General features: G+C 49.1%; 43 non-coding genes across 43 annotated transcripts; all 43 read left to right on the forward strand.

Moving 5' to 3' along the window:
• The first annotated feature begins 228 nt into the window (after nucleotides 1-228).
• On the forward strand, nucleotides 229-300 carry trnah-gug (transfer RNA histidin (anticodon GUG)). Its single transcript has one exon. It is a non-coding gene; the product is annotated as a tRNA-His (tRNA).
• Nucleotides 301-534: 234 nt separating this feature from the next.
• trnar-acg (transfer RNA arginine (anticodon ACG)) lies at nucleotides 535-607 on the forward strand. The gene has a single exon. It is a non-coding gene; the product is annotated as a tRNA-Arg (tRNA).
• Nucleotides 608-1,336: 729 nt separating this feature from the next.
• Nucleotides 1,337-1,408, forward strand: trnah-gug (transfer RNA histidin (anticodon GUG)). Its single transcript has one exon. It is a non-coding gene; the product is annotated as a tRNA-His (tRNA).
• Nucleotides 1,409-1,642: 234 nt separating this feature from the next.
• Nucleotides 1,643-1,715, forward strand: trnar-acg (transfer RNA arginine (anticodon ACG)). The gene has a single exon. It is a non-coding gene; the product is annotated as a tRNA-Arg (tRNA).
• Nucleotides 1,716-2,444: 729 nt separating this feature from the next.
• Nucleotides 2,445-2,516, forward strand: trnah-gug (transfer RNA histidin (anticodon GUG)). The gene has a single exon. It is a non-coding gene; the product is annotated as a tRNA-His (tRNA).
• Nucleotides 2,517-2,750: 234 nt separating this feature from the next.
• On the forward strand, nucleotides 2,751-2,823 carry trnar-acg (transfer RNA arginine (anticodon ACG)). The gene has a single exon. It is a non-coding gene; the product is annotated as a tRNA-Arg (tRNA).
• A 729-nt stretch (nucleotides 2,824-3,552) lies between these two features.
• On the forward strand, nucleotides 3,553-3,624 carry trnah-gug (transfer RNA histidin (anticodon GUG)). Its single transcript has one exon. It is a non-coding gene; the product is annotated as a tRNA-His (tRNA).
• Nucleotides 3,625-3,858: 234 nt separating this feature from the next.
• trnar-acg (transfer RNA arginine (anticodon ACG)) lies at nucleotides 3,859-3,931 on the forward strand. Its single transcript has one exon. It is a non-coding gene; the product is annotated as a tRNA-Arg (tRNA).
• Nucleotides 3,932-4,660: 729 nt separating this feature from the next.
• Nucleotides 4,661-4,732, forward strand: trnah-gug (transfer RNA histidin (anticodon GUG)). Its single transcript has one exon. It is a non-coding gene; the product is annotated as a tRNA-His (tRNA).
• A 234-nt stretch (nucleotides 4,733-4,966) lies between these two features.
• On the forward strand, nucleotides 4,967-5,039 carry trnar-acg (transfer RNA arginine (anticodon ACG)). The gene has a single exon. It is a non-coding gene; the product is annotated as a tRNA-Arg (tRNA).
• Nucleotides 5,040-5,768: 729 nt separating this feature from the next.
• Nucleotides 5,769-5,840, forward strand: trnah-gug (transfer RNA histidin (anticodon GUG)). The gene has a single exon. It is a non-coding gene; the product is annotated as a tRNA-His (tRNA).
• Nucleotides 5,841-6,074: 234 nt separating this feature from the next.
• On the forward strand, nucleotides 6,075-6,147 carry trnar-acg (transfer RNA arginine (anticodon ACG)). The gene has a single exon. It is a non-coding gene; the product is annotated as a tRNA-Arg (tRNA).
• A 729-nt stretch (nucleotides 6,148-6,876) lies between these two features.
• On the forward strand, nucleotides 6,877-6,948 carry trnah-gug (transfer RNA histidin (anticodon GUG)). Its single transcript has one exon. It is a non-coding gene; the product is annotated as a tRNA-His (tRNA).
• Nucleotides 6,949-7,182: 234 nt separating this feature from the next.
• On the forward strand, nucleotides 7,183-7,255 carry trnar-acg (transfer RNA arginine (anticodon ACG)). Its single transcript has one exon. It is a non-coding gene; the product is annotated as a tRNA-Arg (tRNA).
• A 729-nt stretch (nucleotides 7,256-7,984) lies between these two features.
• Nucleotides 7,985-8,056, forward strand: trnah-gug (transfer RNA histidin (anticodon GUG)). Its single transcript has one exon. It is a non-coding gene; the product is annotated as a tRNA-His (tRNA).
• A 234-nt stretch (nucleotides 8,057-8,290) lies between these two features.
• On the forward strand, nucleotides 8,291-8,363 carry trnar-acg (transfer RNA arginine (anticodon ACG)). Its single transcript has one exon. It is a non-coding gene; the product is annotated as a tRNA-Arg (tRNA).
• Nucleotides 8,364-9,092: 729 nt separating this feature from the next.
• On the forward strand, nucleotides 9,093-9,164 carry trnah-gug (transfer RNA histidin (anticodon GUG)). Its single transcript has one exon. It is a non-coding gene; the product is annotated as a tRNA-His (tRNA).
• Nucleotides 9,165-9,398: 234 nt separating this feature from the next.
• trnar-acg (transfer RNA arginine (anticodon ACG)) lies at nucleotides 9,399-9,471 on the forward strand. Its single transcript has one exon. It is a non-coding gene; the product is annotated as a tRNA-Arg (tRNA).
• Nucleotides 9,472-10,200: 729 nt separating this feature from the next.
• On the forward strand, nucleotides 10,201-10,272 carry trnah-gug (transfer RNA histidin (anticodon GUG)). The gene has a single exon. It is a non-coding gene; the product is annotated as a tRNA-His (tRNA).
• A 234-nt stretch (nucleotides 10,273-10,506) lies between these two features.
• On the forward strand, nucleotides 10,507-10,579 carry trnar-acg (transfer RNA arginine (anticodon ACG)). Its single transcript has one exon. It is a non-coding gene; the product is annotated as a tRNA-Arg (tRNA).
• Nucleotides 10,580-11,308: 729 nt separating this feature from the next.
• trnah-gug (transfer RNA histidin (anticodon GUG)) lies at nucleotides 11,309-11,380 on the forward strand. Its single transcript has one exon. It is a non-coding gene; the product is annotated as a tRNA-His (tRNA).
• Nucleotides 11,381-11,614: 234 nt separating this feature from the next.
• trnar-acg (transfer RNA arginine (anticodon ACG)) lies at nucleotides 11,615-11,687 on the forward strand. Its single transcript has one exon. It is a non-coding gene; the product is annotated as a tRNA-Arg (tRNA).
• Nucleotides 11,688-12,416: 729 nt separating this feature from the next.
• trnah-gug (transfer RNA histidin (anticodon GUG)) lies at nucleotides 12,417-12,488 on the forward strand. The gene has a single exon. It is a non-coding gene; the product is annotated as a tRNA-His (tRNA).
• A 234-nt stretch (nucleotides 12,489-12,722) lies between these two features.
• On the forward strand, nucleotides 12,723-12,795 carry trnar-acg (transfer RNA arginine (anticodon ACG)). The gene has a single exon. It is a non-coding gene; the product is annotated as a tRNA-Arg (tRNA).
• A 729-nt stretch (nucleotides 12,796-13,524) lies between these two features.
• Nucleotides 13,525-13,596, forward strand: trnah-gug (transfer RNA histidin (anticodon GUG)). Its single transcript has one exon. It is a non-coding gene; the product is annotated as a tRNA-His (tRNA).
• Nucleotides 13,597-13,830: 234 nt separating this feature from the next.
• On the forward strand, nucleotides 13,831-13,903 carry trnar-acg (transfer RNA arginine (anticodon ACG)). The gene has a single exon. It is a non-coding gene; the product is annotated as a tRNA-Arg (tRNA).
• A 730-nt stretch (nucleotides 13,904-14,633) lies between these two features.
• On the forward strand, nucleotides 14,634-14,705 carry trnah-gug (transfer RNA histidin (anticodon GUG)). Its single transcript has one exon. It is a non-coding gene; the product is annotated as a tRNA-His (tRNA).
• A 234-nt stretch (nucleotides 14,706-14,939) lies between these two features.
• trnar-acg (transfer RNA arginine (anticodon ACG)) lies at nucleotides 14,940-15,012 on the forward strand. Its single transcript has one exon. It is a non-coding gene; the product is annotated as a tRNA-Arg (tRNA).
• Nucleotides 15,013-16,048: 1,036 nt separating this feature from the next.
• On the forward strand, nucleotides 16,049-16,121 carry trnar-acg (transfer RNA arginine (anticodon ACG)). The gene has a single exon. It is a non-coding gene; the product is annotated as a tRNA-Arg (tRNA).
• A 724-nt stretch (nucleotides 16,122-16,845) lies between these two features.
• On the forward strand, nucleotides 16,846-16,917 carry trnah-gug (transfer RNA histidin (anticodon GUG)). The gene has a single exon. It is a non-coding gene; the product is annotated as a tRNA-His (tRNA).
• A 234-nt stretch (nucleotides 16,918-17,151) lies between these two features.
• trnar-acg (transfer RNA arginine (anticodon ACG)) lies at nucleotides 17,152-17,224 on the forward strand. Its single transcript has one exon. It is a non-coding gene; the product is annotated as a tRNA-Arg (tRNA).
• Nucleotides 17,225-17,953: 729 nt separating this feature from the next.
• On the forward strand, nucleotides 17,954-18,025 carry trnah-gug (transfer RNA histidin (anticodon GUG)). Its single transcript has one exon. It is a non-coding gene; the product is annotated as a tRNA-His (tRNA).
• Nucleotides 18,026-18,259: 234 nt separating this feature from the next.
• trnar-acg (transfer RNA arginine (anticodon ACG)) lies at nucleotides 18,260-18,332 on the forward strand. The gene has a single exon. It is a non-coding gene; the product is annotated as a tRNA-Arg (tRNA).
• Nucleotides 18,333-19,061: 729 nt separating this feature from the next.
• trnah-gug (transfer RNA histidin (anticodon GUG)) lies at nucleotides 19,062-19,133 on the forward strand. Its single transcript has one exon. It is a non-coding gene; the product is annotated as a tRNA-His (tRNA).
• Nucleotides 19,134-19,367: 234 nt separating this feature from the next.
• Nucleotides 19,368-19,440, forward strand: trnar-acg (transfer RNA arginine (anticodon ACG)). Its single transcript has one exon. It is a non-coding gene; the product is annotated as a tRNA-Arg (tRNA).
• Nucleotides 19,441-20,170: 730 nt separating this feature from the next.
• trnah-gug (transfer RNA histidin (anticodon GUG)) lies at nucleotides 20,171-20,242 on the forward strand. The gene has a single exon. It is a non-coding gene; the product is annotated as a tRNA-His (tRNA).
• Nucleotides 20,243-20,476: 234 nt separating this feature from the next.
• Nucleotides 20,477-20,549, forward strand: trnar-acg (transfer RNA arginine (anticodon ACG)). The gene has a single exon. It is a non-coding gene; the product is annotated as a tRNA-Arg (tRNA).
• Nucleotides 20,550-21,279: 730 nt separating this feature from the next.
• Nucleotides 21,280-21,351, forward strand: trnah-gug (transfer RNA histidin (anticodon GUG)). The gene has a single exon. It is a non-coding gene; the product is annotated as a tRNA-His (tRNA).
• Nucleotides 21,352-21,585: 234 nt separating this feature from the next.
• Nucleotides 21,586-21,658, forward strand: trnar-acg (transfer RNA arginine (anticodon ACG)). Its single transcript has one exon. It is a non-coding gene; the product is annotated as a tRNA-Arg (tRNA).
• A 730-nt stretch (nucleotides 21,659-22,388) lies between these two features.
• On the forward strand, nucleotides 22,389-22,460 carry trnah-gug (transfer RNA histidin (anticodon GUG)). Its single transcript has one exon. It is a non-coding gene; the product is annotated as a tRNA-His (tRNA).
• A 234-nt stretch (nucleotides 22,461-22,694) lies between these two features.
• trnar-acg (transfer RNA arginine (anticodon ACG)) lies at nucleotides 22,695-22,767 on the forward strand. Its single transcript has one exon. It is a non-coding gene; the product is annotated as a tRNA-Arg (tRNA).
• Nucleotides 22,768-23,497: 730 nt separating this feature from the next.
• Nucleotides 23,498-23,569, forward strand: trnah-gug (transfer RNA histidin (anticodon GUG)). The gene has a single exon. It is a non-coding gene; the product is annotated as a tRNA-His (tRNA).
• A 234-nt stretch (nucleotides 23,570-23,803) lies between these two features.
• On the forward strand, nucleotides 23,804-23,876 carry trnar-acg (transfer RNA arginine (anticodon ACG)). The gene has a single exon. It is a non-coding gene; the product is annotated as a tRNA-Arg (tRNA).
• The last annotated feature ends 125 nt before the right edge of the window (nucleotides 23,877-24,001 follow it).

Here is a 24,001-nt window from a genome sequence, read left to right on the forward strand (position 1 = left end):
GCCATTCTTGTAAAACGCTCCACAATCTTGTCATAACCAAATTAAAAAGTGACAAACCTTGAAATGTGGCATAGATAACGAGGTGGAAAATGGCTTGTTTGGAAATTGAGACGGCTTAGACAAAGGGAGAGAGGCTGGGAACTTACGTTCGCAGTTTATTCATGTGGCACAGCACAGTATAGAACACCCGTGGCCACCGGCTCTCGTGTGTCCAGCGAGAAGCGGCGAGCCGTGATCGTATAGTGGTTAGTACTCTGCGTTGTGGTCGCAGCAACCCCGGTTCGAATCCGGGTCGCGGCACATTTTTCGTTGTCCCTATGTGCAGACAAGGGACGTTGCGCGCCGTGCGTATACGCGACCAGTGCCATGCGCAGAGCTACTCCCCCTCGTCTCTGTTTAAAAAGAGCGTTTAGATATATAGTCTCGGTTAGTAGACCTGCGAAAGAGGAAGACCACTGTCGGCTGTTTCCCCGTCACTTCTTTCGCTCCGAGCGAGTGTCCTGGGTCGGTGACATGGCAAGAAGCAAACACCTTGGGCCAGTGGCGCAATGGATAACGCGTCTGACTACGGATCAGAAGATTCCAGGTTCGACTCCTGGCTGGCTCGAGCATCCATTTAACCAATTCTGTATTTGGGCGATGAGGGAAAAAAGTCTGTCAAGTAGTTGAGCGTAGCGCGCCAAACTAAAAGAACAGGCCTTATGCCTTTTTCACCAAAGCTCCTACTTTGATTCCTCACCGTTGCGCAGATACCACGAAGGAAGCGCCTGAATGAACGTTTTGCTGCAGCAGGTATTGAAAGAGCTTGGGAAAAGGGAATGCTTTTCTTCAACCGGTAGAAAAAAGAAAAAGCTGGCTATGGTGTGACCATACAAGGATTTGACGCAAACGAGTGAAAATGCATGTGCTGCGTGCCATCAATACAAGCTGGTGCGAGTATAGTCACTTCAAAGCCGTTTTGGGGCGGATGAGTACCTATTTGAACTTGATTTAGGACCATTGAAAGTGTGAGAGTGACTGGCCTTGTTCTGCTTCGGGGACACAAAGGCAAGAATCATAATTTGTGTCCGAAAAAGGACACTTTGCAGGGAATGAGTAGCCCTTCCGCGCCATTCTTGTAAAACGCTCCACAATCTTGTCATAACCAAATTAAAAAGTGACAAACCTTGAAATGTGGCATAGATAACGAGGTGGAAAATGGCTTGTTTGGAAATTGAGACGGCTTAGACAAAGGGAGAGAGGCTGGGAACTTACGTTCGCAGTTTATTCATGTGGCACAGCACAGTATAGAACACCCGTGGCCACCGGCTCTCGTGTGTCCAGCGAGAAGCGGCGAGCCGTGATCGTATAGTGGTTAGTGCTCTGCGTTGTGGTCGCAGCAACCCCGGTTCGAATCCGGGTCACGGCACATTTTTCGTTGTCCCTATGTGCAGACAAGGGACGTTGCGCGCCGTGCGTATACGCGACCAGTGCCATGCGCAGAGCTACTCCCCCTCGTCTCTTTTTAAAAAGAGCGTTTAGATATATAGTCTCGGATAGTAGACCTGCGAAAGAGGAAGACTACTGTCGGCTGTTTCCCCATCACTTCTTTTGCTCCGAGCGAGTGTCCTGGGTCGGTGACATGGCAAGCAGCAAACACCTTGGGCCAGTGGCGCAATGGATAACGTGTCTGACTACGGATCAGAAGATTCCAGGTTCGACTCCTGGCTGGCTCGAGCATCCATTTAACCAATTCTGTATTTGGGCGATGAGGGAAAAAAGTCTGTCAAGTAGTTGAGCGTAGCGCGCCAAACTAAAAGAACAGGCCTTATGCCTTTTTCACCAAAGCTCCTACTTTGATTCCTCACCGTTGCGCAGATACCACGAAGGAAGCGCCTGAATGAACGTTTTGCTGCAGCAGGTATTGAAAGAGCTTGGGAAAAGGGAATGCTTTTCTTCAACCGGTAGAAAAAAGAAAAAGCTGGCTATGGTGTGACCATACAAGGATTTGACGCAAACGAGTGAAAATGCATGTGCTGCGTGCCATCAATACAAGCTGGTGCGAGTATAGTCACTTCAAAGCCGTTTTGGGGCGGATGAGTACCTATTTGAACTTGATTTAGGACCATTGAAAGTGTGAGAGTGACTGGCCTTGTTCTGCTTCGGGGACACAAAGGCAAGAATCATAATTTGTGTCCGAAAAAGGACACTTTGCAGGGAATGAGTAGCCCTTCCGCGCCATTCTTGTAAAACGCTCCACAATCTTGTCATAACCAAATTAAAAAGTGACAAACCTTGAAATGTGGCATAGATAACGAGGTGGAAAATGGCTTGTTTGGAAATTGAGACGGCTTAGACAAAGGGAGAGAGGCTGGGAACTTACGTTCGCAGTTTATTCATGTGGCACAGCACAGTATAGAACACCCGTGGCCACCGGCTCTCGTGTGTCCAGCGAGAAGCGGCGAGCCGTGATCGTATAGTGGTTAGTACTCTGCGTTGTGGTCGCAGCAACCCCGGTTCGAATCCGGGTCGCGGCACATTTTTCGTTGTCCCTATGTGCAGACAAGGGACGTTGCGCGCCGTGCGTATACGCGACCAGTGCCATGCGCAGAGCTACTCCCCCTCGTCTCTGTTTAAAAAGAGCGTTTAGATATATAGTCTCGGTTAGTAGACCTGCGAAAGAGGAAGACCACTGTCGGCTGTTTCCCCGTCACTTCTTTCGCTCCGAGCGAGTGTCCTGGGTCGGTGACATGGCAAGAAGCAAACACCTTGGGCCAGTGGCGCAATGGATAACGCGTCTGACTACGGATCAGAAGATTCCAGGTTCGACTCCTGGCTGGCTCGAGCATCCATTTAACCAATTCTGTATTTGGGCGATGAGGGAAAAAAGTCTGTCAAGTAGTTGAGCGTAGCGCGCCAAACTAAAAGAACAGGCCTTATGCCTTTTTCACCAAAGCTCCTACTTTGATTCCTCACCGTTGCGCAGATACCACGAAGGAAGCGCCTGAATGAACGTTTTGCTGCAGCAGGTATTGAAAGAGCTTGGGAAAAGGGAATGCTTTTCTTCAACCGGTAGAAAAAAGAAAAAGCTGGCTATGGTGTGACCATACAAGGATTTGACGCAAACGAGTGAAAATGCATGTGCTGCGTGCCATCAATACAAGCTGGTGCGAGTATAGTCACTTCAAAGCCGTTTTGGGGCGGATGAGTACCTATTTGAACTTGATTTAGGACCATTGAAAGTGTGAGAGTGACTGGCCTTGTTCTGCTTCGGGGACACAAAGGCAAGAATCATAATTTGTGTCCGAAAAAGGACACTTTGCAGGGAATGAGTAGCCCTTCCGCGCCATTCTTGTAAAACGCTCCACAATCTTGTCATAACCAAATTAAAAAGTGACAAACCTTGAAATGTGGCATAGATAACGAGGTGGAAAATGGCTTGTTTGGAAATTGAGACGGCTTAGACAAAGGGAGAGAGGCTGGGAACTTACGTTCGCAGTTTATTCATGTGGCACAGCACAGTATAGAACACCCGTGGCCACCGGCTCTCGTGTGTCCAGCGAGAAGCGGCGAGCCGTGATCGTATAGTGGTTAGTGCTCTGCGTTGTGGTCGCAGCAACCCCGGTTCGAATCCGGGTCACGGCACATTTTTCGTTGTCCCTATGTGCAGACAAGGGACGTTGCGCGCCGTGCGTATACGCGACCAGTGCCATGCGCAGAGCTACTCCCCCTCGTCTCTTTTTAAAAAGAGCGTTTAGATATATAGTCTCGGATAGTAGACCTGCGAAAGAGGAAGACTACTGTCGGCTGTTTCCCCATCACTTCTTTTGCTCCGAGCGAGTGTCCTGGGTCGGTGACATGGCAAGCAGCAAACACCTTGGGCCAGTGGCGCAATGGATAACGTGTCTGACTACGGATCAGAAGATTCCAGGTTCGACTCCTGGCTGGCTCGAGCATCCATTTAACCAATTCTGTATTTGGGCGATGAGGGAAAAAAGTCTGTCAAGTAGTTGAGCGTAGCGCGCCAAACTAAAAGAACAGGCCTTATGCCTTTTTCACCAAAGCTCCTACTTTGATTCCTCACCGTTGCGCAGATACCACGAAGGAAGCGCCTGAATGAACGTTTTGCTGCAGCAGGTATTGAAAGAGCTTGGGAAAAGGGAATGCTTTTCTTCAACCGGTAGAAAAAAGAAAAAGCTGGCTATGGTGTGACCATACAAGGATTTGACGCAAACGAGTGAAAATGCATGTGCTGCGTGCCATCAATACAAGCTGGTGCGAGTATAGTCACTTCAAAGCCGTTTTGGGGCGGATGAGTACCTATTTGAACTTGATTTAGGACCATTGAAAGTGTGAGAGTGACTGGCCTTGTTCTGCTTCGGGGACACAAAGGCAAGAATCATAATTTGTGTCCGAAAAAGGACACTTTGCAGGGAATGAGTAGCCCTTCCGCGCCATTCTTGTAAAACGCTCCACAATCTTGTCATAACCAAATTAAAAAGTGACAAACCTTGAAATGTGGCATAGATAACGAGGTGGAAAATGGCTTGTTTGGAAATTGAGACGGCTTAGACAAAGGGAGAGAGGCTGGGAACTTACGTTCGCAGTTTATTCATGTGGCACAGCACAGTATAGAACACCCGTGGCCACCGGCTCTCGTGTGTCCAGCGAGAAGCGGCGAGCCGTGATCGTATAGTGGTTAGTACTCTGCGTTGTGGTCGCAGCAACCCCGGTTCGAATCCGGGTCGCGGCACATTTTTCGTTGTCCCTATGTGCAGACAAGGGACGTTGCGCGCCGTGCGTATACGCGACCAGTGCCATGCGCAGAGCTACTCCCCCTCGTCTCTGTTTAAAAAGAGCGTTTAGATATATAGTCTCGGTTAGTAGACCTGCGAAAGAGGAAGACCACTGTCGGCTGTTTCCCCGTCACTTCTTTCGCTCCGAGCGAGTGTCCTGGGTCGGTGACATGGCAAGAAGCAAACACCTTGGGCCAGTGGCGCAATGGATAACGCGTCTGACTACGGATCAGAAGATTCCAGGTTCGACTCCTGGCTGGCTCGAGCATCCATTTAACCAATTCTGTATTTGGGCGATGAGGGAAAAAAGTCTGTCAAGTAGTTGAGCGTAGCGCGCCAAACTAAAAGAACAGGCCTTATGCCTTTTTCACCAAAGCTCCTACTTTGATTCCTCACCGTTGCGCAGATACCACGAAGGAAGCGCCTGAATGAACGTTTTGCTGCAGCAGGTATTGAAAGAGCTTGGGAAAAGGGAATGCTTTTCTTCAACCGGTAGAAAAAAGAAAAAGCTGGCTATGGTGTGACCATACAAGGATTTGACGCAAACGAGTGAAAATGCATGTGCTGCGTGCCATCAATACAAGCTGGTGCGAGTATAGTCACTTCAAAGCCGTTTTGGGGCGGATGAGTACCTATTTGAACTTGATTTAGGACCATTGAAAGTGTGAGAGTGACTGGCCTTGTTCTGCTTCGGGGACACAAAGGCAAGAATCATAATTTGTGTCCGAAAAAGGACACTTTGCAGGGAATGAGTAGCCCTTCCGCGCCATTCTTGTAAAACGCTCCACAATCTTGTCATAACCAAATTAAAAAGTGACAAACCTTGAAATGTGGCATAGATAACGAGGTGGAAAATGGCTTGTTTGGAAATTGAGACGGCTTAGACAAAGGGAGAGAGGCTGGGAACTTACGTTCGCAGTTTATTCATGTGGCACAGCACAGTATAGAACACCCGTGGCCACCGGCTCTCGTGTGTCCAGCGAGAAGCGGCGAGCCGTGATCGTATAGTGGTTAGTGCTCTGCGTTGTGGTCGCAGCAACCCCGGTTCGAATCCGGGTCACGGCACATTTTTCGTTGTCCCTATGTGCAGACAAGGGACGTTGCGCGCCGTGCGTATACGCGACCAGTGCCATGCGCAGAGCTACTCCCCCTCGTCTCTTTTTAAAAAGAGCGTTTAGATATATAGTCTCGGATAGTAGACCTGCGAAAGAGGAAGACTACTGTCGGCTGTTTCCCCATCACTTCTTTTGCTCCGAGCGAGTGTCCTGGGTCGGTGACATGGCAAGCAGCAAACACCTTGGGCCAGTGGCGCAATGGATAACGTGTCTGACTACGGATCAGAAGATTCCAGGTTCGACTCCTGGCTGGCTCGAGCATCCATTTAACCAATTCTGTATTTGGGCGATGAGGGAAAAAAGTCTGTCAAGTAGTTGAGCGTAGCGCGCCAAACTAAAAGAACAGGCCTTATGCCTTTTTCACCAAAGCTCCTACTTTGATTCCTCACCGTTGCGCAGATACCACGAAGGAAGCGCCTGAATGAACGTTTTGCTGCAGCAGGTATTGAAAGAGCTTGGGAAAAGGGAATGCTTTTCTTCAACCGGTAGAAAAAAGAAAAAGCTGGCTATGGTGTGACCATACAAGGATTTGACGCAAACGAGTGAAAATGCATGTGCTGCGTGCCATCAATACAAGCTGGTGCGAGTATAGTCACTTCAAAGCCGTTTTGGGGCGGATGAGTACCTATTTGAACTTGATTTAGGACCATTGAAAGTGTGAGAGTGACTGGCCTTGTTCTGCTTCGGGGACACAAAGGCAAGAATCATAATTTGTGTCCGAAAAAGGACACTTTGCAGGGAATGAGTAGCCCTTCCGCGCCATTCTTGTAAAACGCTCCACAATCTTGTCATAACCAAATTAAAAAGTGACAAACCTTGAAATGTGGCATAGATAACGAGGTGGAAAATGGCTTGTTTGGAAATTGAGACGGCTTAGACAAAGGGAGAGAGGCTGGGAACTTACGTTCGCAGTTTATTCATGTGGCACAGCACAGTATAGAACACCCGTGGCCACCGGCTCTCGTGTGTCCAGCGAGAAGCGGCGAGCCGTGATCGTATAGTGGTTAGTACTCTGCGTTGTGGTCGCAGCAACCCCGGTTCGAATCCGGGTCGCGGCACATTTTTCGTTGTCCCTATGTGCAGACAAGGGACGTTGCGCGCCGTGCGTATACGCGACCAGTGCCATGCGCAGAGCTACTCCCCCTCGTCTCTGTTTAAAAAGAGCGTTTAGATATATAGTCTCGGTTAGTAGACCTGCGAAAGAGGAAGACCACTGTCGGCTGTTTCCCCGTCACTTCTTTCGCTCCGAGCGAGTGTCCTGGGTCGGTGACATGGCAAGAAGCAAACACCTTGGGCCAGTGGCGCAATGGATAACGCGTCTGACTACGGATCAGAAGATTCCAGGTTCGACTCCTGGCTGGCTCGAGCATCCATTTAACCAATTCTGTATTTGGGCGATGAGGGAAAAAAGTCTGTCAAGTAGTTGAGCGTAGCGCGCCAAACTAAAAGAACAGGCCTTATGCCTTTTTCACCAAAGCTCCTACTTTGATTCCTCACCGTTGCGCAGATACCACGAAGGAAGCGCCTGAATGAACGTTTTGCTGCAGCAGGTATTGAAAGAGCTTGGGAAAAGGGAATGCTTTTCTTCAACCGGTAGAAAAAAGAAAAAGCTGGCTATGGTGTGACCATACAAGGATTTGACGCAAACGAGTGAAAATGCATGTGCTGCGTGCCATCAATACAAGCTGGTGCGAGTATAGTCACTTCAAAGCCGTTTTGGGGCGGATGAGTACCTATTTGAACTTGATTTAGGACCATTGAAAGTGTGAGAGTGACTGGCCTTGTTCTGCTTCGGGGACACAAAGGCAAGAATCATAATTTGTGTCCGAAAAAGGACACTTTGCAGGGAATGAGTAGCCCTTCCGCGCCATTCTTGTAAAACGCTCCACAATCTTGTCATAACCAAATTAAAAAGTGACAAACCTTGAAATGTGGCATAGATAACGAGGTGGAAAATGGCTTGTTTGGAAATTGAGACGGCTTAGACAAAGGGAGAGAGGCTGGGAACTTACGTTCGCAGTTTATTCATGTGGCACAGCACAGTATAGAACACCCGTGGCCACCGGCTCTCGTGTGTCCAGCGAGAAGCGGCGAGCCGTGATCGTATAGTGGTTAGTACTCTGCGTTGTGGTCGCAGCAACCCCGGTTCGAATCCGGGTCGCGGCACATTTTTCGTTGTCCCTATGTGCAGACAAGGGACGTTGCGCGCCGTGCGTATACGCGACCAGTGCCATGCGCAGAGCTACTCCCCCTCGTCTCTGTTTAAAAAGAGCGTTTAGATATATAGTCTCGGTTAGTAGACCTGCGAAAGAGGAAGACCACTGTCGGCTGTTTCCCCGTCACTTCTTTCGCTCCGAGCGAGTGTCCTGGGTCGGTGACATGGCAAGAAGCAAACACCTTGGGCCAGTGGCGCAATGGATAACGCGTCTGACTACGGATCAGAAGATTCCAGGTTCGACTCCTGGCTGGCTCGAGCATCCATTTAACCAATTCTGTATTTGGGCGATGAGGGAAAAAAGTCTGTCAAGTAGTTGAGCGTAGCGCGCCAAACTAAAAGAACAGGCCTTATGCCTTTTTCACCAAAGCTCCTACTTTGATTCCTCACCGTTGCGCAGATACCACGAAGGAAGCGCCTGAATGAACGTTTTGCTGCAGCAGGTATTGAAAGAGCTTGGGAAAAGGGAATGCTTTTCTTCAACCGGTAGAAAAAAGAAAAAGCTGGCTATGGTGTGACCATACAAGGATTTGACGCAAACGAGTGAAAATGCATGTGCTGCGTGCCATCAATACAAGCTGGTGCGAGTATAGTCACTTCAAAGCCGTTTTGGGGCGGATGAGTACCTATTTGAACTTGATTTAGGACCATTGAAAGTGTGAGAGTGACTGGCCTTGTTCTGCTTCGGGGACACAAAGGCAAGAATCATAATTTGTGTCCGAAAAAGGACACTTTGCAGGGAATGAGTAGCCCTTCCGCGCCATTCTTGTAAAACGCTCCACAATCTTGTCATAACCAAATTAAAAAGTGACAAACCTTGAAATGTGGCATAGATAACGAGGTGGAAAATGGCTTGTTTGGAAATTGAGACGGCTTAGACAAAGGGAGAGAGGCTGGGAACTTACGTTCGCAGTTTATTCATGTGGCACAGCACAGTATAGAACACCCGTGGCCACCGGCTCTCGTGTGTCCAGCGAGAAGCGGCGAGCCGTGATCGTATAGTGGTTAGTACTCTGCGTTGTGGTCGCAGCAACCCCGGTTCGAATCCGGGTCACGGCACATTTTTCGTTGTCCCTATGTGCAGACAAGGGACGTTGCGCGCCGTGCGTATACGCGACCAGTGCCATGCGCAGAGCTACTCCCCCTCGTCTCTTTTTAAAAAGAGCGTTTAGATATATAGTCTCGGATAGTAGACCTGCGAAAGAGGAAGACTACTGTCGGCTGTTTCCCCGTCACTTCTTTCGCTCCGAGCGAGTGTCCTGGGTCGGTGACATGGCAAGAAGCAAACACCTTGGGCCAGTGGCGCAATGGATAACGCGTCTGACTACGGATCAGAAGATTCCAGGTTCGACTCCTGGCTGGCTCGAGCATCCATTTAACCAATTCTGTATTTGGGCGATGAGGGAAAAAAGTCTGTCAAGTAGTTGAGCGTAGCGCGCCAAACTAAAAGAACAGGCCTTATGCCTTTTTCACCAAAGCTCCTACTTTGATTCCTCACCGTTGCGCAGATACCACGAAGGAAGCGCCTGAATGAACGTTTTGCTGCAGCAGGTATTGAAAGAGCTTGGGAAAAGGGAATGCTTTTCTTCAACCGGTAGAAAAAAGAAAAAGCTGGCTATGGTGTGACCATACAAGGATTTGACGCAAACGAGTGAAAATGCATGTGCTGCGTGCCATCAATACAAGCTGGTGCGAGTATAGTCACTTCAAAGCCGTTTTGGGGCGGATGAGTACCTATTTGAACTTGATTTAGGACCATTGAAAGTGTGAGAGTGACTGGCCTTGTTCTGCTTCGGGGACACAAAGGCAAGAATCATAATTTGTGTCCGAAAAAGGACACTTTGCAGGGAATGAGTAGCCCTTCCGCGCCATTCTTGTAAAACGCTCCACAATCTTGTCATAACCAAATTAAAAAGTGACAAACCTTGAAATGTGGCATAGATAACGAGGTGGAAAATGGCTTGTTTGGAAATTGAGACGGCTTAGACAAAGGGAGAGAGGCTGGGAACTTACGTTCGCAGTTTATTCATGTGGCACAGCACAGTATAGAACACCCGTGGCCACCGGCTCTCGTGTGTCCAGCGAGAAGCGGCGAGCCGTGATCGTATAGTGGTTAGTACTCTGCGTTGTGGTCGCAGCAACCCCGGTTCGAATCCGGGTCACGGCACATTTTTCGTTGTCCCTATGTGCAGACAAGGGACGTTGCGCGCCGTGCGTATACGCGACCAGTGCCATGCGCAGAGCTACTCCCCCTCGTCTCTTTTTAAAAAGAGCGTTTAGATATATAGTCTCGGATAGTAGACCTGCGAAAGAGGAAGACCACTGTCGGCTGTTTCCCCATCACTTCTTTTGCTCCGAGCGAGTGTCCTGGGTCGGTGACATGGCAAGCAGCAAACACCTTGGGCCAGTGGCGCAATGGATAACGCGTCTGACTACGGATCAGAAGATTCCAGGTTCGAATCCTGGCTGGCTCGAGCATCCATTTAACCAATTCTGTATTTGGGCGATGAGGGAAAAAAGTCTGTCAAGTAGTTGAGCGTAGCGCGCCAAACTAAAAGAACAGGCCTTATGCCTTTTTCACCAAAGCTCCTACTTTGATTCCTCACCGTTGCGCAGATACCACGAAGGAAGCGCCTGAATGAACGTTTTGCTGCAGCAGGTATTGAAAGAGCTTGGGAAAAGGGAATGCTTTTCTTCAACCGGTAGAAAAAAGAAAAAGCTGGCTATGGTGTGACCATACAAGGATTTGACGCAAACGAGTGAAAATGCATGTGCTGCGTGCCATCAATACAAGCTGGTGCGAGTATAGTCACTTCAAAGCCGTTTTGGGGCGGATGAGTACCTATTTGAACTTGATTTAGGACCATTGAAAGTGTGAGAGTGACTGGCCTTGTTCTGCTTCGGGGACACAAAGGCAAGAATCATAATTTGTGTCCGAAAAAGGACACTTTGCAGGGAATGAGTAGCCCTTCCGCGCCATTCTTGTAAAACGCTCCACAATCTTGTCATAACCAAATTAAAAAGTGACAAACCTTGAAATGTGGCATAGATAACGAGGTGGAAAATGGCTTGTTTGGAAATTGAGACGGCTTAGACAAAGGGAGAGAGGCTGGGAACTTACGTTCGCAGTTTATTCATGTGGCACAGCACAGTATAGAACACCCGTGGCCACCGGCTCTCGTGTGTCCAGCGAGAAGCGGCGAGCCGTGATCGTATAGTGGTTAGTACTCTGCGTTGTGGTCGCAGCAACCCCGGTTCGAATCCGGGTCGCGGCACATTTTTCGTTGTCCCTATGTGCAGACAAGGGACGTTGCGCGCCGTGCGTATACGCGACCAGTGCCATGCGCAGAGCTACTCCCCCTCGTCTCTTTTTAAAAAGAGCGTTTAGATATATAGTCTCGGATAGTAGACCTGCGAAAGAGGAAGACTACTGTCGGCTGTTTCCCCATCACTTCTTTTGCTCCGAGCGAGTGTCCTGGGTCGGTGACATGGCAAGCAGCAAACACCTTGGGCCAGTGGCGCAATGGATAACGCGTCTGACTACGGATCAGAAGATTCCAGGTTCGACTCCTGGCTGGCTCGAGCATCCATTTAACCAATTCTGTATTTGGGCGATGAGGGAAAAAAGTCTGTCAAGTAGTTGAGCGTAGCGCGCCAAACTAAAAGAACAGGCCTTATGCCTTTTTCACCAAAGCTCCTACTTTGATTCCTCACCGTTGCGCAGATACCACGAAGGAAGCGCCTGAATGAACGTTTTGCTGCAGCAGGTATTGAAAGAGCTTGGGAAAAGGGAATGCTTTTCTTCAACCGGTAGAAAAAAGAAAAAGCTGGCTATGGTGTGACCATACAAGGATTTGACGCAAACGAGTGAAAATGCATGTGCTGCGTGCCATCAATACAAGCTGGTGCGAGTATAGTCACTTCAAAGCCGTTTTGGGGCGGATGAGTACCTATTTGAACTTGATTTAGGACCATTGAAAGTGTGAGAGTGACTGGCCTTGTTCTGCTTCGGGGACACAAAGGCAAGAATCATAATTTGTGTCCGAAAAAGGACACTATGCAGGGAATGAGTAGCCCTTCCGCGCCATTCTTGTAAAACGCTCCACAATCTTGTCATAACCAAATTAAAAAGTGACAAACCTTGAAATGTGGCATAGATAACGAGGTGGAAAATGGCTTGTTTGGAAATTGAGACGGCTTAGACAAAGGGAGAGAGGCTGGGAACTTACGTTCGCAGTTTATTCATGTGGCGCAGCACAGTATAGAACACCCGTGGCCACCGGCTCTCGTGTGTCCAGCGAGAAGCGGCGAGCCGTGATCGTATAGTGGTTAGTACTCTGCGTTGTGGTCGCAGCAACCCCGGTTCGAATCCGGGTCGCGGCACATTTTTCGTTGTCCCTATGTGCAGACAAGGGACGTTGCGCGCCGTGCGTATACGCGACCAGTGCCATGCGCAGAGCTACTCCCCCTCGTCTCTTTTTAAAAAGAGCGTTTAGATATATAGTCTCGGATAGTAGACCTGCGAAAGAGGAAGACTACTGTCGGCTGTTTCCCCATCACTTCTTTTGCTCCGAGCGAGTGTCCTGGGTCGGTGACATGGCAAGCAGCAAACACCTTGGGCCAGTGGCGCAATGGATAACGCGTCTGACTACGGATCAGAAGATTCCAGGTTCGACTCCTGGCTGGCTCGAGCATCCATTTAACCAATTCTGTATTTGGGCGATGAGGGAAAAAAGTCTGTCAAGTAGTTGAGCGTAGCGCGCCAAACTAAAAGAACAGGCCTTATGCCTTTTTCACCAAAGCTCCTACTTTGATTCCTCACCGTTGCGCAGATACCACGAAGGAAGCGCCTGAATGAACGTTTTGCTGCAGCAGGTATTGAAAGAGCTTGGGAAAAGGGAATGCTTTTCTTCAACCGGTAGAAAAAAGAAAAAGCTGGCTATGGTGTGACCATACAAGGATTTGACGCAAACGAGTGAAAATGCATGTGCTGCGTGCCATCAATACAAGCTGGTGCGAGTATAGTCACTTCAAAGCCGTTTTGGGGCGGATGAGTACCTATTTGAACTTGATTTAGGACCATTGAAAGTGTGAGAGTGACTGGCCTTGTTCTGCTTCGGGGACACAAAGGCAAGAATCATAATTTGTGTCCGAAAAAGGACACTATGCAGGGAATGAGTAGCCCTTCCGCGCCATTCTTGTAAAACGCTCCACAATCTTGTCATAACCAAATTAAAAAGTGACAAACCTTGAAATGTGGCATAGATAACGAGGTGGAAAATGGCTTGTTTGGAAATTGAGACGGCTTAGACAAAGGGAGAGAGGCTGGGAACTTACGTTCGCAGTTTATTCATGTGGCGCAGCACAGTATAGAACACCCGTGGCCACCGGCTCTCGTGTGTCCAGCGAGAAGCGGCGAGCCGTGATCGTATAGTGGTTAGTACTCTGCGTTGTGGTCGCAGCAACCCCGGTTCGAATCCGGGTCGCGGCACATTTTTCGTTGTCCCTATGTGCAGACAAGGGACGTTGCGCGCCGTGCGTATACGCGACCAGTGCCATGCGCAGAGCTACTCCCCCTCGTCTCTGTTTAAAAAGAGCGTTTAGATAAATAGTCTCGGTTAGTAGACCTGCGAAAGAGGAAGACCACTGTCGGCTGTTTCCCCGTCACTTCTTTCGCTCCGAGCGAGTGTCCTGGGTCGGTGACATGGCAAGAAGCAAACACCTTGGACCAGTGGCGCAATGGATAACGCGTCTGACTACGGATCAGAAGATTCCAGGTTCGACTCCTGGCTGGCTCGAGCATCCATTTAACCAATTCTGTATTTGGGCGATGAGGGAAAAAAGTCTGTCAAGTAGTTGAGCGTAGCGCGCCAAACTAAAAGAACAGGCCTTATGCCTTTTTCACCAAAGCTCCTACTTTGATTCCTCACCGTTGCGCAGATACCACGAAGGAAGCGCCTGAATGAACGTTTTGCTGCAGCAGGTATTGAAAGAGCTTGGGAAAAGGGAATGCTTTTCTTCAAACCGGTAGAAAAAAGAAAAAGCTGGCTATGGTGTGACCATACAAGGATTTGACGCAAACGAGTGAAAATGCATGTGCTGCGTGCCATCAATACAAGCTGGTGCGAGTATAGTCACTTCAAAGCCGTTTTGGGGCGGATGAGTACCTATTTGAACTTGATTTAGGACCATTGAAAGTGTGAGAGTGACTGGCCTTGTTCTGCTTCGGGGACACAAAGGCAAGAATCATAATTTGTGTCCGAAAAAGGACACTATGCAGGGAATGAGTAGCCCTTCCGCGCCATTCTTGTAAAACGCTCCACAATCTTGTCATAACCAAATTAAAAAGTGACAAACCTTGAAATGTGGCATAGATAACGAGGTGGAAAATGGCTTGTTTGGAAATTGAGACGGCTTAGACAAAGGGAGAGAGGCTGGGAACTTACGTTCGCAGTTTATTCATGTGGCACAGCACAGTATAGAACACCCGTGGCCACCGGCTCTCGTGTGTCCAGCGAGAAGCGGCGAGCCGTGATCGTATAGTGGTTAGTACTCTGCGTTGTGGTCGCAGCAGCCCCGGTTCGAATCCGGGTCACGGCACATTTTTCGTTGTCCCTATGTGCAGACAAGGGACGTTGCGCGCCGTGCGTATACGCGACCAGTGCCATGCGCAGAGCTACTCCCCCTCGTCTCTGTTTAAAAAGAGCGTTTAGATATATAGTCTCGGTTAGTAGACCTGCGAAAGAGGAAGACCACTGTCGGCTGTTTCCCCGTCACTTCTTTCGCTCCGAGCGAGTGTCCTGGGTCGGTGACATGGCAAGAAGCAAACACCTTGGGCCAGTGGCGCAATGGATAACGCGTCTGACTACGGATCAGAAGATTCCAGGTTCGACTCCTGGCTGGCTCGAGCATCCATTTAACCAATTCTGTATTTGGGCGATGAGGGAAAAAAGTCTGTCAAGTAGTTGAGCGTAGCGCGCCAAACTAAAAGAACAGGCCTTATGCCTTTTTCACCAAAGCTCCTACTTTGATTCCTCACCGTTGCGCAGATACCACGAAGGAAGCGCCTGAATGAACGTTTTGCTGCAGCAGGTATTGAAAGAGCTTGGGAAAAGGGAATGCTTTTCTTCAAACCGGTAGAAAAAAGAAAAAGCTGGCTATGGTGTGACCATACAAGGATTTGACGCAAACGAGTGAAAATGCATGTGCTGCGTGCCATCAATACAAGCTGGTGCGAGTATAGTCACTTCAAAGCCGTTTTGGGGCGGATGAGTACCTATTTGAACTTGATTTAGGACCATTGAAAGTGTGAGAGTGACTGGCCTTGTTCTGCTTCGGGGACACAAAGGCAAGAATCATAATTTGTGTCCGAAAAAGGACACTATGCAGGGAATGAGTAGCCCTTCCGCGCCATTCTTGTAAAACGCTCCACAATCTTGTCATAACCAAATTAAAAAGTGACAAACCTTGAAATGTGGCATAGATAACGAGGTGGAAAATGGCTTGTTTGGAAATTGAGACGGCTTAGACAAAGGGAGAGAGGCTGGGAACTTACGTTCGCAGTTTATTCATGTGGCGCAGCACAGTATAGAACACCCGTGGCCACCAGCTCTCGTGTGTCCAGCGAGAAGCGGCGAGCCGTGATCGTATAGTGGTTAGTACTCGGCGTTGTGGTCGCAGCAACCCCGGTTCGAATCCGGGTCACGGCACATTTTTCGTTGTCCCTATATGCAGACAAGGGACGTTGCGCGCCGTGCGTATACGCGACCAGTGCCATGCGCAGAGCTACTCCCCCTCGTCTCTGTTTAAAAAGAGCGTTTAGATATATAGTCTCGGATAGTAGACCTGCGAAAGAGGAAGACCACTGTCGGCTGTTTCCCCATCACTTCTTTCGCTCCGAGCGAGTGTCCTGGGTCGGTGACATGGCAAGCAGCAAACACCTTGGGCCAGTGGCGCAATGGATAACGCGTCTGACTACGGATCAGAAGATTCCAGGTTCGACTCCTGGCTGGCTCGAGCATCCATTTAACCAATTCTGTATTTGGGTGATGAGGGAAAGATGTCTGTCAAGTAGTTGAGCGTAGCGCGCCAAACTAAAAGAACAGGCCTTATGCCTTTTTCACCAAAGCTCCTACTTTGATTCCTCACCGTTGCGCAGATACCACGAAGGAAGCGCCTGAATGAACGTTTTGCTGCAGCAGGTATTGAAAGAGCTTGGGAAAAGGGAATGCTTTTCTTCAACCGGTAGAAAAAAGAAAAAGCTGGCTATGGTGTGACCATACAAGGATTTGACGCAAACGAGTGAAAATGCATGTGCTGCGTGCCATCAATACAAGCTGGTGCGAGTATAGTCACTTCAAAGCCGTTTTGGGGCGGATGAGTACCTATTTGAACTTGATTTAGGACCATTGAAAGTGTGAGCGTGACTGGCCTTGTTCTGCTTCGGGGACACAAAGGCAAGAATCATAATTTGTGTCCGAAAAAGGACACTATGCAGGGAATGAGTAGCCCTTCCGCGCCATTCTTGTAAAACGCTCCACAATCTTGTCATAACCAAATTAAAAAGTGACAAACCTTGAAATGTGGCATAGATAACGAGGTGGAAAATGGCTTGTTTGGAAATTGAGACGGCTTAGACAAAGGGAGAGAGGCTGGGAACTTACGTTCGCAGTTTATTCATGTGGCACAGTATAGAACACCCGTGGCCACCAGCTCTCATGTGTCCAGCGAGAAGCGGCGAGCCGTGATCGTATAGTGGTTAGTACTCTGCGTTGTGGTCGCAGCAACCCCGGTTCGAATCCGGGTCACGGCACATTTTTCGTTGTCCCTATGTGCAGACAAGGGACGTTGCGCGCCGTGCGTATACGCGACCAGTGCCATGCGCAGAGCTACTCCCCCTCGTCTCTGTTTAAAAAGAGCGTTTAGATATATAGTCTCGGTTAGTAGACCTGCGAAAGAGGAAGACCACTGTCGGCTGTTTCCCCATCACTTCTTTCGCTCCGAGCGAGTGTCCTGGGTCGGTGACATGGCAAGCAGCAAACACCTTGGGCCAGTGGCGCAATGGATAACGCGTCTGACTACGGATCAGAAGATTCCAGGTTCGACTCCTGGCTGGCTCGAGCATCCATTTAACCAATTCTGTATTTGGGCGATGAGGGAAAAAAGTCTGTCAAGTAGTTGAGCGTAGCGCGCCAAACTAAAAGAACAGGCCTTATGCCTTTTTCACCAAAGCTCCTACTTTGATTCTTCACCGTTGCGCAGATACCACGAAGGAAGCGCCTGAATGAACGTTTTGCTGCAGCAGGTATTGAAAGAGCTTGGGAAAAGGGAATGCTTTTCTTCAACCGGTAGAAAAAAGAAAAAGCTGGCTATGGTGTGACCATACAAGGATTTGACGCAAACGAGTGAAAATGCATGTGCTGCGTGCCATCAATACAAGCTGGTGCGAGTATAGTCACTTCAAAGCCGTTTTGGGGCGGATGAGTACCTATTTGAACTTGATTTAGGACCATTGAAAGTGTGAGAGTGACTGGCCTTGTTCTGCTTCGGGGACACAAAGGCAAGAATCATAATTTGTGTCCGAAAAAGGACACTATGCAGGGAATGAGTAGCCCTTCCGCGCCATTCTTGTAAAACGCTCCACAATCTTGTCATAACCAAATTAAAAAGTGACAAACCTTGAAATGTGGCATAGATAACGAGGTGGAAAATGGCTTGTTTGGAAATTGAGACGGCTTAGACAAAGGGAGAGAGGCTGGGAACTTACGTTCGCAGTTTATTCATGTGGCACAGCACAGTATAGAACACCCGTGGCCACCGGCTCTCGTGTGTCCAGCGAGAAGCGGCGAGCCGTGATCGTATAGTGGTTAGTACTCTGCGTTGTGGTCGCAGCAGCCCCGGTTCGAATCCGGGTCACGGCACATTTTTCGTTGTCCCTATGTGCAGACAAGGGACGTTGCGCGCCGTGCGTATACGCGACCAGTGCCATGCGCAGAGCTACTCCCCCTCGTCTCTGTTTAAAAAGAGCGTTTAGATATATAGTCTCGGTTAGTAGACCTGCGAAAGAGGAAGACCACTGTCGGCTGTTTCCCCGTCACTTCTTTCGCTCCGAGCGAGTGTCCTGGGTCGGTGACATGGCAAGAAGCAAACACCTTGGGCCAGTGGCGCAATGGATAACGCGTCTGACTACGGATCAGAAGATTCCAGGTTCGACTCCTGGCTGGCTCGAGCATCCATTTAACCAATTCTGTATTTGGGCGATGAGGGAAAAAAGTCTGTCAAGTAGTTGAGCGTAGCGCGCCAAACTAAAAGAACAGGCCTTATGCCTTTTTCACCAAAGCTCCTACTTTGATTCCTCACCGTTGCGCAGATACCACGAAGGAAGCGCCTGAATGAACGTTTTGCTGCAGCAGGTATTGAAAGAGCTTGGGAAAAGGGAATGCTTTTCTTCAACCGGTAGAAAAAAGAAAAAGCTGGCTATGGTGTGACCATACAAGGATTTGACGCAAACGAGTGAAAATGCATGTGCTGCGTGCCATCAATACAAGCTGGTGCGAGTATAGTCACTTCAAAGCCGTTTTGGGGCGGATGAGTACCTATTTGAACTTGATTTAGGACCATTGAAAGTGTGAGAGTGACTGGCCTTGTTCTGCTTCGGGGACACAAAGGCAAGAATCATAATTTGTGTCCGAAAAAGGACACTATGCAGGGAATGAGTAGCCCTTCCGCGCCATTCTTGTAAAACGCTCCACAATCTTGTCATAACCAAATTAAAAAGTGACAAACCTTGAAATGTGGCATAGATAACGAGGTGGAAAATGGCTTGTTTGGAAATTGAGACGGCTTAGACAAAGGGAGAGAGGCTGGGAACTTACGTTCGCAGTTTATTCATGTGGCACAGCACAGTATAGAACACCCGTGGCCACCGGCTCTCGTGTGTCCAGCGAGAAGCGGCGAGCTGTGATCGTATAGTGGTTAGTACTCTGCGTTGTGGTCGCAGCAGCCCCGGTTCGAATCCGGGTCACGGCACATTTTTCGTTGTCCCTATGTGCAGACAAGGGACGTTGCGCGCCGTGCGTATACGCGACCAGTGCCATGCGCAGAGCTACTCCCCCTCGTCTCTGTTTAAAAAGAGCGTTTAGATATATAGTCTCGGTTAGTAGACCTGCGAAAGAGGAAGACCACTGTCGGCTGTTTCCCCGTCACTTCTTTCGCTCCGAGCGAGTGTCCTGGGTCGGTGACATGGCAAGAAGCAAACACCTTGGGCCAGTGGCGCAATGGATAACGCGTCTGACTACGGATCAGAAGATTCCAGGTTCGACTCCTGGCTGGCTCGAGCATCCATTTAACCAATTCTGTATTTGGGCGATGAGGGAAAAAAGTCTGTCAAGTAGTTGAGCGTAGCGCGCCAAACTAAAAGAACAGGCCTTATGCCTTTTTCACCAAAGCTCCTACTTTGATTCCTCACCGTTGCGCAGATACCACGAAGGAAGCGCCTGAATGAACGTTTTGCTGCAGCAGGTATTGAAAGAGCTTGGGAAAAGGGAATGCTTTTCTTCAAACCGGTAGAAAAAAGAAAAAGCTGGCTATGGTGTGACCATACAAGGATTTGACGCAAACGAGTGAAAATGCATGTGCTGCGTGCCATCAATACAAGCTGGTGCGAGTATAGTCACTTCAAAGCCGTTTTGGGGCGGATGAGTACCTATTTGAACTTGATTTAGGACCATTGAAAGTGTGAGAGTGACTGGCCTTGTTCTGCTTCGGGGACACAAAGGCAAGAATCATAATTTGTGTCCGAAAAAGGACACTATGCAGGGAATGAGTAGCCCTTCCGCGCCATTCTTGTAAAACGCTCCACAATCTTGTCATAACCAAATTAAAAAGTGACAAACCTTGAAATGTGGCATAGATAACGAGGTGGAAAATGGCTTGTTTGGAAATTGAGACGGCTTAGACAAAGGGAGAGAGGCTGGGAACTTACGTTCGCAGTTTATTCATGTGGCACAGCACAGTATAGAACACCCGTGGCCACCGGCTCTCGTGTGTCCAGCGAGAAGCGGCGAGCCGTGATCGTATAGTGGTTAGTACTCTGCGTTGTGGTCGCAGCAGCCCCGGTTCGAATCCGGGTCACGGCACATTTTTCGTTGTCCCTATGTGCAGACAAGGGACGTTGCGCGCCGTGCGTATACGCGACCAGTGCCATGCGCAGAGCTACTCCCCCTCGTCTCTGTTTAAAAAGAGCGTTTAGATATATAGTCTCGGTTAGTAGACCTGCGAAAGAGGAAGACCACTGTCGGCTGTTTCCCCGTCACTTCTTTCGCTCCGAGCGAGTGTCCTGGGTCGGTGACATGGCAAGAAGCAAACACCTTGGGCCAGTGGCGCAATGGATAACGCGTCTGACTACGGATCAGAAGATTCCAGGTTCGACTCCTGGCTGGCTCGAGCATCCATTTAACCAATTCTGTATTTGGGCGATGAGGGAAAAAAGTCTGTCAAGTAGTTGAGCGTAGCGCGCCAAACTAAAAGAACAGGCCTTATGCCTTTTTCACCAAAGCTCCTACTTTGATTCCTCACCGTTGCGCAGATACCACGAAGGAAGCGCCTGAATGAACGTTTTGCTGCAGCAGGTATTGAAAGAGCTTGGGAAAAGGGAATGCTTTTCTTCAAACCGGTAGAAAAAAGAAAAAGCTGGCTATGGTGTGACCATACAAGGATTTGACGCAAACGAGTGAAAATGCATGTGCTGCGTGCCATCAATACAAGCTGGTGCGAGTATAGTCACTTCAAAGCCGTTTTGGGGCGGATGAGTACCTATTTGAACTTGATTTAGGACCATTGAAAGTGTGAGAGTGACTGGCCTTGTTCTGCTTCGGGGACACAAAGGCAAGAATCATAATTTGTGTCCGAAAAAGGACACTATGCAGGGAATGAGTAGCCCTTCCGCGCCATTCTTGTAAAACGCTCCACAATCTTGTCATAACCAAATTAAAAAGTGACAAACCTTGAAATGTGGCATAGATAACGAGGTGGAAAATGGCTTGTTTGGAAATTGAGACGGCTTAGACAAAGGGAGAGAGGCTGGGAACTTACGTTCGCAGTTTATTCATGTGGCACAGCACAGTATAGAACACCCGTGGCCACCGGCTCTCGTGTGTCCAGCGAGAAGCGGCGAGCCGTGATCGTATAGTGGTTAGTACTCTGCGTTGTGGTCGCAGCAGCCCCGGTTCGAATCCGGGTCACGGCACATTTTTCGTTGTCCCTATGTGCAGACAAGGGACGTTGCGCGCCGTGCGTATACGCGACCAGTGCCATGCGCAGAGCTACTCCCCCTCGTCTCTGTTTAAAAAGAGCGTTTAGATATATAGTCTCGGTTAGTAGACCTGCGAAAGAGGAAGACCACTGTCGGCTGTTTCCCCGTCACTTCTTTCGCTCCGAGCGAGTGTCCTGGGTCGGTGACATGGCAAGAAGCAAACACCTTGGGCCAGTGGCGCAATGGATAACGCGTCTGACTACGGATCAGAAGATTCCAGGTTCGACTCCTGGCTGGCTCGAGCATCCATTTAACCAATTCTGTATTTGGGCGATGAGGGAAAAAAGTCTGTCAAGTAGTTGAGCGTAGCGCGCCAAACTAAAAGAACAGGCCTTATGCCTTTTTCACCAAAGCTCCTACTTTGATTCCTCACCGTTGCGCAGATACCACGAAGGAAGCGCCTGAATGAACGTTTTGCTGCAGCAGGTATTGAAAGAGCTTGGGAAAAGGGAATGCTTTTCTTCAAACCGGTAGAAAAAAGAAAAAGCTGGCTATGGTGTGACCATACAAGGATTTGACGCAAACGAGTGAAAATGCATGTGCTGCGTGCCATCAATACAAGCTGGTGCGAGTATAGTCACTTCAAAGCCGTTTTGGGGCGGATGAGTACCTATTTGAACTTGATTTAGGACCATTGAAAGTGTGAGAGTGACTGGCCTTGTTCTGCTTCGGGGACACAAAGGCAAGAATCATAATTTGTGTCCGAAAAAGGACACTATGCAGGGAATGAGTAGCCCTTCCGCGCCATTCTTGTAAAACGCTCCACAATCTTGTCATAACCAAATTAAAAAGTGACAAACCTTGAAATGTGGCATAGATAACGAGGTGGAAAATGGCTTGTTTGGAAATTGAGACGGCTTAGACAAAGGGAGAGAGGCTGGGAACTTACGTTCGCAGTTTATTCATGTGGCACAGCACAGTATAGAACACCCGTGGCCACCGGCTCTCGTGTGTCCAGCGAGAAGCGGCGAGCCGTGATCGTATAGTGGTTAGTACTCTGCGTTGTGGTCGCAGCAGCCCCGGTTCGAATCCGGGTCACGGCACATTTTTCGTTGTCCCTATGTGCAGACAAGGGACGTTGCGCGCCGTGCGTATACGCGACCAGTGCCATGCGCAGAGCTACTCCCCCTCGTCTCTGTTTAAAAAGAGCGTTTAGATATATAGTCTCGGTTAGTAGACCTGCGAAAGAGGAAGACCACTGTCGGCTGTTTCCCCGTCACTTCTTTCGCTCCGAGCGAGTGTCCTGGGTCGGTGACATGGCAAGAAGCAAACACCTTGGGCCAGTGGCGCAATGGATAACGCGTCTGACTACGGATCAGAAGATTCCAGGTTCGACTCCTGGCTGGCTCGAGCATCCATTTAACCAATTCTGTATTTGGGCGATGAGGGAAAAAAGTCTGTCAAGTAGTTGAGCGTAGCGCGCCAAACTAAAAGAACAGGCCTTATGCCTTTTTCACCAAAGCTCCTACTTTGATTCCTCACCGTTGCGCAGATACCACGAAGGAAGCGCCTGAATGAACGTTTTGCTGCAGCAGGTATTGAAAGAGCTTGGGAAAAGGGAATGCTTTTCTTCAAACCGGTAGAAAAAAGAAAAAGCTGGCTATGGTGTGACCATACAAGGATTTGACGCAAACGAGTGAAAATGCATGTGCTGCGTGCCATCAATACAAGCTGGTGCGAGTATAGTCACTTCAAAGCCGTTTTGGGGCGGATGAGTACCTATTTGAACTTGATTTAGGACCATTGAAAGTGTGAGAGTGACTGGCCTTGTTCTGCTTCGGGGACACAAAGGCAAGAATCATAATTTGTGTCCGAAAAAGGACACTATGCAGGGAATGAGTAGCCCTTCCGCGCCATTCTTGTAAAACGCTCCACAATCTTGTCATAACCAAATTAAAAAGTGACAAACCTTGAAATGTGGCATAGATAACGAGGTGGAAAATGGCTTGTTTGGAAATTGAGACGGCTTAGACAAAGGGAGAGAGGCTGGGAACTTACGTTCGCAGTTTATTCATGTGGCACAGCACAGTATAGAACACCCGTGGCCACCGGCTCTCGTGTGTCCAGCGAGAAGCGGCGAGCCGTGATCGTATAGTGGTTAGTACTCTGCGTTGTGGTCGCAGCAGCCCCGGTTCGAATCCGGGTCACGGCACATTTTTCGTTGTCCCTATGTGCAGACAAGGGACGTTGCGCGCCGTGCGTATACGCGACCAGTGCCATGCGCAGAGCTACTCCCCCTCGTCTCTGTTTAAAAAGAGCGTTTAGATATATAGTCTCGGTTAGTAGACCTGCGAAAGAGGAAGACCACTGTCGGCTGTTTCCCCGTCACTTCTTTCGCTCCGAGCGAGTGTCCTGGGTCGGTGACATGGCAAGAAGCAAACACCTTGGGCCAGTGGCGCAATGGATAACGCGTCTGACTACGGATCAGAAGATTCCAGGTTCGACTCCTGGCTGGCTCGAGCATCCATTTAACCAATTCTGTATTTGGGCGATGAGGGAAAAAAGTCTGTCAAGTAGTTGAGCGTAGCGCGCCAAACTAAAAGAACAGGCCTTATGCCTTTTTCACCAAAGCTCCTACTTTGAT

This window comes from Osmerus mordax, chromosome 19 (genome assembly GCF_038355195.1).
Source record: "Osmerus mordax isolate fOsmMor3 chromosome 19, fOsmMor3.pri, whole genome shotgun sequence".
Classification (NCBI taxonomy): Eukaryota; Metazoa; Chordata; class Actinopteri; order Osmeriformes; family Osmeridae; genus Osmerus; species Osmerus mordax.